This window comes from Erithacus rubecula (genome assembly GCF_903797595.1).
Source record: "Erithacus rubecula genome assembly, chromosome: 26".
Classification (NCBI taxonomy): Eukaryota; Metazoa; Chordata; class Aves; order Passeriformes; family Muscicapidae; genus Erithacus; species Erithacus rubecula.
Genome location: NC_136678.1, coordinates 5712238 through 5721059, shown reverse-complemented (window position 1 = coordinate 5721059; position 8822 = coordinate 5712238). Strand labels below are relative to the sequence as shown.

Genomic DNA, 8822 nt, shown 5'->3' with positions numbered 1-8822 from the left:
ATTTTGGAGGGAATTCAGGAATTCCCCCTGCCAGGAGAGCTGTGGATGTAACTCCTTGCTTGAACTGCTGTCTGTGATGTACATATGTAGGTGTGTATATAGAGCAGTGGTTAATTAAAGGTGATTGATTGCTAATTGCTCCCTGGCTGGACCATTTCTCAGTTTTTAAACTCAGGCTGAATGTAATGCTGGGGAATATTTTATTTCTATTCCTATTTCTATTTCTATTCCTATTTCTATTTCTATTTCTATTCCTATTTCTATTTCTATTCCTATTTCTATTTCTATTCCTATTCCCATTTCTATTTCTTTCTGTTTTTTTGGTTGGTTGGTTGGGTTTTTTTTAATTAAAATGGTTTTGGCATTTGAAGAACTGTCCCAGGTTTCTCCATCCTGCCCTTGGACATTTCCAGGGATGGTGCAGCCAAAGATTCTCTGGGAAATTCCCATTTTTCCAAGCAGTCATAAAATATCTCCACAAGTAGGAAATCCTGGAGTTGTGGAATTGCCATTTTCCTCCCTCAGGGTGAGTCTGGATTGGCTCAATGCAGCTGAATTCTGAATTTTGGGACCCTCCTGCCTCAAATTTCACAGTTGAATTGATTCTGTGATTCTCCAGTGGAACTAAATTGAATTTAGTTGAGTTCAGGGGTTTTTTTTTGCCATTCCAAACCCTTCTGGGCTGTGACTGCAGTTCTGTCCAAGCCCAGGGCAGATCCCACCCTGGCTGGGACTCTCTGCAATGGAACCACCACGGACTGCAAAACATATACAGAGAAAAAAAAACAAAAAAGAACAAAAAAAAAAAACCAAAAAAAAAAACACCCACAAAAAAACCCCCAACAAAAAAACCCCCAACAAAAAACCAAAAAAAAAAAAAAAAAAAAAAAAAAACCAAACAAAAAACAAAAACACCCCCCCCAAAAAAACAAAAAACAAACAAAAAAAAACAAAACAAAAAAAACCCCAAACCAAAACAAAAAACCCGCACAAAAACTGAAAACCCCAAAAAACAACCAAAAAACCAAAAAAAAACCACAAAAAAACCCCAAAAAACCAAAGCCAAACAAAAAAACAAAACAGAAAAACCAAACCAAAAACACCCCTCCAAACAAAACCCCAAAACAAAAAAAAAACAAATAAAAAACAAAAAAACCCAAAAAACAAAAAAAGAAAAAAAACCAAAAAGACCCCCAAAACCAAAAAAAAACCCAAAAAACCCCAACCCAAACAAAAACAAAAACACCCCCCCAAAAAAAACCCAAAACAAAAACACCCCCCCCAAACAAAAAAAGACCCCAAAAAAAAAAAAAAAAAAAACCAAAAAAACCAAACCAAAACAAAAACACACCCCCAAAAAACCCCAAAACAAAAAACAAAACAAAAACAAGCAACCCCCCCACCAAAAAACAAACAAAAAAAGAAAAAACCCACAAAAATCACAAAAAACCACCAAAAAAAACCCCCCAAAACCAAAAAAAATCACATCTCAGTCTCTTCTGAAGGAAAATCCACCATCACTTTTCTTGGGTTTGGTAATTTCATTATTCCATCCAATCAATTTTCATTTTGGCTACTTAAGGAAAAAAAAAAAAAATTCCTATTTGAAGGGAATTTTCACCAGAATTTTCACCTGATGTAACAAAAAAAACTTTTCAAATACAATTTACCTCAAGGTCTGATGACCTCCCTATTTTCTCTACCGAAAGAAAAAAAAAAAAAAAAAAACAAAAAAACCAGTCAAATGAGCAGAAACTTTGTTAAAAATATTTATTTAAAAAAATACAATTGTTTTGCATGTCTGGTTGCACATAACTATTAACATATGATTGACTTGAATAATTTGCTACAATGCTTTTTTTAAAGCCAGCTTGCATTATACAAAGCAAAAATCCCTCTGTCAGTTCTTACATAAAATAGTTTTCTTTAACTATTCCCACCCCATTTTTTTTTAAAAAAAAGATTGCAATACATTGATTGTTATTTCTTTTTTTTTTTTTTTTTTTTTGCACAAAAAAATCGAAGCAATAGAAAAAAGTCACCTGATTTCTCAGGAAAGACCTTCATGATGTTTGAAGAACAATTCTGCCAAAGCAGCATTTGTCACTTTGAAGTGTCAGGACAGTGCAAAGGAAATTTTACATCTTAAAAAACCTTTTGCCTCCCAATTTTCCACAAACCTGAAATGTGCTCAAACACCTCCATCCATCCCTGCCCTAATCCAGTTGCTCAAACTTTGAATTTTCTGGATGATTTACACGCTGAAGGTCTTCCTAAATGTTATCTCAGAAGGTTAAATAAAAGCAAAATTTAGTAACACTGAACAATTACTGAAAACTTTGGCTATTTATGTACTTGCATTACATACCAGCATTTTTTTTTTTTTTTAAACACAATGGCATTAAGATACTCTAATAAAGTATTTAAAAATAAAAAGTTAGACTGAGAAGCAATTCTGTCCCAGGCAGGGTCACCCAGCTGGAACAAGGGGTGACTTTTACAGTTGTTTTGTCCAGAAAAGTCTCCAGTGTAGGAAGTTTCAGACACTCACTACAACATAACTTTGCCTCTTGAATTTGTACTATATATATATATATTTATAGAGAAAAGAAAAATGCAACTCTGCTCTGGAAAGAAATGTTCCCTCATCCCTTCCAGGGGAGTTTTCACTGATTGTTCTGAAAAATCCCAGCAAGGTAAAAAACTGGGAAGGGAAAAACTCCAGCCCAGAGCTGCAGAGGGAGGGATCTGCTGCCAGCTCCCCAAAAACTGCCAAGAACCCAGCTCAGCCTAAAAAATCCAGCCCAAAATCACCTTCCCAAAACAGATGTGCACCCCAGGAATGAGCAGGACAACACTGGCACAGCTGGATGGATAAAAAATGGATTTAAATGGATTTCAATCCCTCCAAGACACAAAACCCTGCCCAGCCCAGGGGAGCTGATGTGCTGATTCCCAGGATTGTGGTTCCACAATTCCAGCTGCTGAAGGATTCACCCCCAGCTCCATTCCAGCTGTGTTTCCCTAGAAGTTTTTTTTTATTTATTTTTATTTTTTTTCTCCCAGCTTTATTATTCCAAATCAAGTTCTCAGCTCTAAATCCAGAGGGGAATAAGCATTAAATGTGCTACTGTACCCATCACAAAGCACTGTGACGTACATAAGGCCATCTGGTAACACTGCAACAGGCTACAAAACAAGGTGGAAAAGGGAATTTCAGCATCTTTTTCAAAGCTACAAAGAAGAAATCTCAACCCTGTTCACAGAGAATGAAACGTTTCAAAAGTATATTTTACCTAGAAAAAAAACCAACTCTGTGCAACTGAACAACAGCAGAACAACAACAACAACAAAAAGAAAGTCAACACAATTCTAGGAAGCAGTTTCCAAGCTTGGAGGGGTTAGGACATGCTAGGGAAAAATTAAAAAAAAAACAAAAAACAACCCCAAAAAACACCCCAAGGAGCTGAGAGCAAAGCAGGAATATTGGAACCCCCCAGCCCAGCACACAGCACACTGCAGGAACCATGCACAGCCCTCCCTCAGAGCCTCCCTGTGCCCAAAAACACAGAAAAACAGCCTAAAGGAAGGAAAAAAACCAAAATAAAATAAACAACAACAGCTTCCAGTTATTGGTACAGCACTGCTGAACTGGGCTCTGGAATCAGCTCCACTCACACCCCTGTTTCCAAGGATCAGGATTCTCCTGCTTTGAGATGAAAACCTCAGCAGAGAAAATTTTAAATCAATCCCAAACTGTTGTTCCATGCACACAAAATTGCCCAAAAACACATTTAAGACATTTTTTTAAAATTCGTTTTCAGGAGATGTGGTAACCAACAACATCAAAAAATAACCTTTGGCAAGTCAGGAGTCCACCCTGGGGAAGGATTGAGGGCTAAAAGAGAAGAAAAAGCCCCAAAAAAAACCCTCCCAGAGGAGTGCAAAATATTCCAAAGTGGCAACTGCAGAGTGCAGAATCTGCTGGGGGGGGATGGGGATATTTAAATGGATTTTTGGGAGCAAATCCAGCTCCAGGCAGAGCTCTTCCAGCCACGCTTCAACACTGAGGAATCTAAAAAAAAATACAAATTTTCAGCTCTGAGTGTGCATCTCATCAAGGGCTGGAAGAGCTCCACAAGCAAAATCTGCTGCTTTCTTTGGGAGGGGGAAAAAAAAAATTCAGTTCTTGCCAGTTTTAGGGTGGTTTTGTTCCAAAATCATTTATAGGAAGCAGACATTTTGCTGTTCCAACAGGGAAATATTGGAATATCCAGGGAGAAACGGGGCCCTGCCCATCTTGTCCACCTGTGGTCAGACAGAAAAACAATCTGCAGGGAACACATTCTCCTCATTCCTCCTGGCAGGAATAAATAAAATCCCTCAGTTCAGGATTTGCTGACACCAAACCCAAATTTCACCTTTCTGCTGGACACAGCTCTGCCCTGGTGGTTTCTCTGTTTTGCCCTCCTGACAAAAATCAGACTCTGGAGGAATTTTTGGTTCCATTTCCAAGGATTTCTCTCTGTCCAGAGCCTCCTTTCCCTTCCCAGTGGAATTCTGTACCCAAAAATGCCTCAGGAATAATCCCAGCGTGGAATCCACCCCAAAATCACCTTCCCAAAACAGATGTGCACCCCAGGAATGAGCAGGACACCATAGCTGGAGTGGATAAAAAATGGATTTAAATGGATTTCAATCCCTCCAAGACACAAAATGCTGCCCAGCCCAGGGGAGCTGATGTGCTGATTCCCAGGATTGTGGCTCCCAAAATTCCAGGATTCACCCCCAGCTCCATTCCAGCTGTGTTTCCCTAGAATTTTCTTTTTTTTTTTCTTTTTTTTTTCTCACAGCTTTATTACTCCAAATCAAGTTCTCAGCTCCTGATAAAACACTGAGATGGGCTGGAAACAAACCTGCCCTAAAAGTGGGAGAGGTGAAACTGCAGAGCACATCAAAAACTGCCATAAATCAGCAGGAAAAGGGAATGAATAAACCATGGGGCACAAGAGAGAATAAAACATGAGAAACAAGAGAGGGGCAGAGCTGCAGGAGGGGTCAGGGCCTTCCTCCCCTCCCAGGGAATCCCACAGGAACCCCACAGGAACCCCACAGGGAATCCCACAGGGAACCCCACAGGGAATCCCACAGGGAATCCCACAGGAACCCCACAGGGAATCCCACAGGAACCCCACAGGGAATCCCACAGGGAATCCCACAGGGAATCCCACAGGAACCCCACAGGGAATCCCACAGGGAATCCCACAGGAACCCCACAGGGAATCCCACAGGGACCCCACAGGGATCCCACAGGAATCCCCCGGGGACCCCACAGGGATCCCACAGGGACCCCACAGGGATCCCACAGGGAACCCACAGGGATCCCACAGGGAACCCCACAGGGATCCCACAGGGAATCCCACAGGGACCCCACAGGGAATCCTACAGGGAATCCCACAGGGAATCCCACAGGAACCCCACAGGAATCCCACAGGAATCCCACAGGGACCCCATAAGGAATCCCACAGGAACCCCACAGGGACCCCACAGGGACCCCACAGGGAATCCCACAGGGAATCCCACAGGAACCCCACAGGGAACCCCACAGGGATCCCACAGGGAATCCCACAGCAATCCCACAGGAACCCCACAGGAATCCCACAGGAACCCCACAGGAATCCCACAGGGAATCCCACAGGGAATCCCACAGGGAATCCCACAGGGAATCCCACAGGAATCCCATAGGGAACCCACAGGGAATCCCACAGGGAATCCCACAGGAACCCCACAGGAATCCCACAGGAACCCCACAGGAATCCCACAGGGAATCCCACAGGGAATCCCACAGGGAATCCCACAGGAATCCCATAGGGAACCCACAGGGAATCCCACAGGGACCCCACAGGAATCCCACAGGGAATCCCACAGGAACCCCACAGGAACCCCACAGGAACCCCACAGGAATCCCACAGGGAACCCACAGGAATCCCCCAGGGACCCCTGGGCTGGGGGAAGCTGGGGAAGGCAGATCTGCACCTCAGCAGCTTCACTGCCTTAAAATGAAGATGAGAAACCCCAAATGATTCATCTGGGAGAGAGCTGAGCTGTGAAAATGCATCAGGGGGGAATTACCCCCCCAGAGCCTGTCTGTGCTCACACCCCACCCCATTATCCCACTGACTGAAGCCCTGGGATTCCAAATGAAAACAGGAATTATCCAGCTCAGGGACTCCATCCCTTCTTGACCTATTGCAAACCAGAGCTTGAATGTGCCAAAATCCAGCACAGAACTGCATCTCCTGCTGGGGACAGGCTGGAACAAAGCTCTGAACCTAAAGCTGCTGCTGAAAACCCCAGAACTGCTCCACCACCCTCTTGTTACCAGCATCACCTTCCCAGGAAAGACAGAACAGCAACACTTCCATACCCATGGGGCATTTTTCTCTGATTCCATGGGCTGCTCCTGCCAGGAACCCTGAAAATCCAGGATCCCAAACAGCAGCAGCAGCTCCACATGGAAAAAAAAAACCGAAACAAACAAAAGAAATTCCCAAAGCAAGACAGAAATTCAGTTCCCTAAATCCTGCCAGATTTGGGTTCCATGGAAGCTGTGACCAGCAGGGATTGATTCCATCCCATCCCCAGACCCTGGGGAGGATCCTGGGCTCTTCTTTTACCAAACTTTTGTTCTGCACCAAAAGCTCTGACCTTCCACAGAACCCATCAGGAACTGATGCAAAAATTGCCGAGGCTACTCCAGCAACACCAACCTAAGGAAAAAAACCAAAAAGTTCCTGCAATGTTGCATTATTTTTCATTTTTTAAAATCACCACGATACAGAACTAAAACAGCATCTACTCTAACCCCACCTGTCCTAAATGCTAAATTCAGAATAAAAGGTGAGGAGCTGCTTCCTGCAGCTCCCAGGGAGGCTCTGCAGGATTGGGAGAATCCCTGGCAGTGGATGCATGAGGCAGCACACAGGAAATATTCCCTTAAGTGACCTGAAAATTGCAGCAGAAGCTGCTCCTCTCCTTTTCCCAGCTGCCTCCTGAGTTTATCATCCTCTGGGGACTCTGATTTTTATTTTTTTCCTTCAGAAGCCAAAGTGATCCACTCTGCCTGCTGGATTCATCCCAAGGAAAACCTGGATCCCAGTGGCACAGAAACCTTGGGAAGCTCCTTGGAGAGGAGCAGCAGCCCAGAAATTGCATTTTTTGGGCCTCACCTTCTGCCCAAAGCTCACAAAAAATTAAGTGCACGAATTTTCAACAGCTGAACTTGGCTTTTCTCCACAGGGGAACAAGGGGGGAAAGGGAAAGCAATTAAATTGCAAGTTTTTAGTGCTCATTCATGAATTTTCAATTAGAATCCCAGCCTGCAAATGTTGCTCTCTCCAAAGTCCATGTATTTGGTAGGCACAAAATTGGCCAACCTGAACCAACCAAAGTGCTGCTATTTATACATAGCTATAGAAATTTCCCAGAGCAGGCTCCAAACATGCAAAAAACAAACAAATAAAAAAAATTCCAGATGCCTGCTCTTCATGATCACCTGAAGCTTCACTTCTGCATTTCAAAAATAAAATTAAAAACAAAAAGAAAAAGGTCAATATTGCACATTTTAAGAGCTGCTGGTGCAGGAATTTCCTCCTGCATCTGCTGATGTCTAAATGTGAAGCATTTTTTGCCTCTGACAGGAGCCAACAGGAAGACAGGTCACTCCCTGCTTCTCCACCTGAAAAAAGGAATTTTTTTTTCTCCCACTTTTCCCCTGGGCAGGTGAACAATGCCCAAAAAAAGCGACTCTGTTCCACCCACCTGTCCCAGGTGTCACATCAGGAACACACAAAAATGGTTTTTTTTTTTCTGTATCTCAATGTCAGGATATAGAAAATCACTGCAGGGAAAGGAAAGTCTTGTGGCTTTAAAGGGAATTCCAAGCCTGCAGAAGTGGCAAAAGGAAAAAAAAAAGATAAAAAACCTCTTATCCATGGAATAAGTGCAGTATTTACAGCAAACACTGTCAGGCAAACATCTTCCTCAGCTCTGAGGATGCTGAAGCACAGAGATGTTCCCATGTTTTCTGGGAATATTTTATGGAGAAGTTCCTCTGACAGCCCCAGCTCAAAGCAGAAGTTGCTGCCTGACATCAGATGCCCAAACTGGCAGGACACAGACCCAGCCCAGACTGAGGGGGCTGAGAAAGGAGAATTTTTTCACCTCTCAGTTTTCTTAAAAAGCCTCCTGAGGTGTAAAAATCCACCTCCAAATTTTATCTCCTCTCCAATGGCTCTGGGGAACAATCCTGCATTATTCATCCAGGACAGCAAGGAGGTGAAAAGGAAATTTCCCAGCATGGAATCTCAGCCTGGCCTGGGGGCAGTGCTCCCTCCAGAAAATAAAGAAAAATAACATTCCACTGCAAACCTGGGCTGGCACAAGAGGAGCTTCTCCATCTGGGGAAAAGCAGGAAGGTTTTCCAGAACTGTGGGGGAAGAGGAGCAACATTCATGATGGGATGTTGCTGTTCTCACCCTGCTGGGGTCTGAATTCCAGGTCAGGCAGCAACCTCCCTCCAAAATCAGGGAAAATCCCAAAAAAGCAGGGAAAATTCCTCCAAAATCAGGGGAAAATCCCATAAAAAAAACCACAGGGAAAATCCCCCCAAAATCAGAGGAAAATCCCAGAAAAAACAGGGAAAATCCCCCCAAAATCAGGGAATATCCCAAAAAAACAGGGAAAATCCCCCCAAAATCAGGGAATATCCCAAAAAAACAGGGAAAATCCCCCCAAAATCAGGGATAATCTGCCCATCCTGC

The 8822-nt window shown here is 43.3% G+C and overlaps 1 protein-coding gene across 1 annotated transcript in view; it reads right to left on the bottom strand.

Annotated features, from left to right (window-relative positions):
- SLC45A3 (solute carrier family 45 member 3) overlaps nucleotides 1–8822 on the bottom strand; it is a 113525-nt gene that overhangs the window by 67719 nt on the left and 36984 nt on the right. The gene's annotated exons all lie outside the window — the stretch shown is intronic.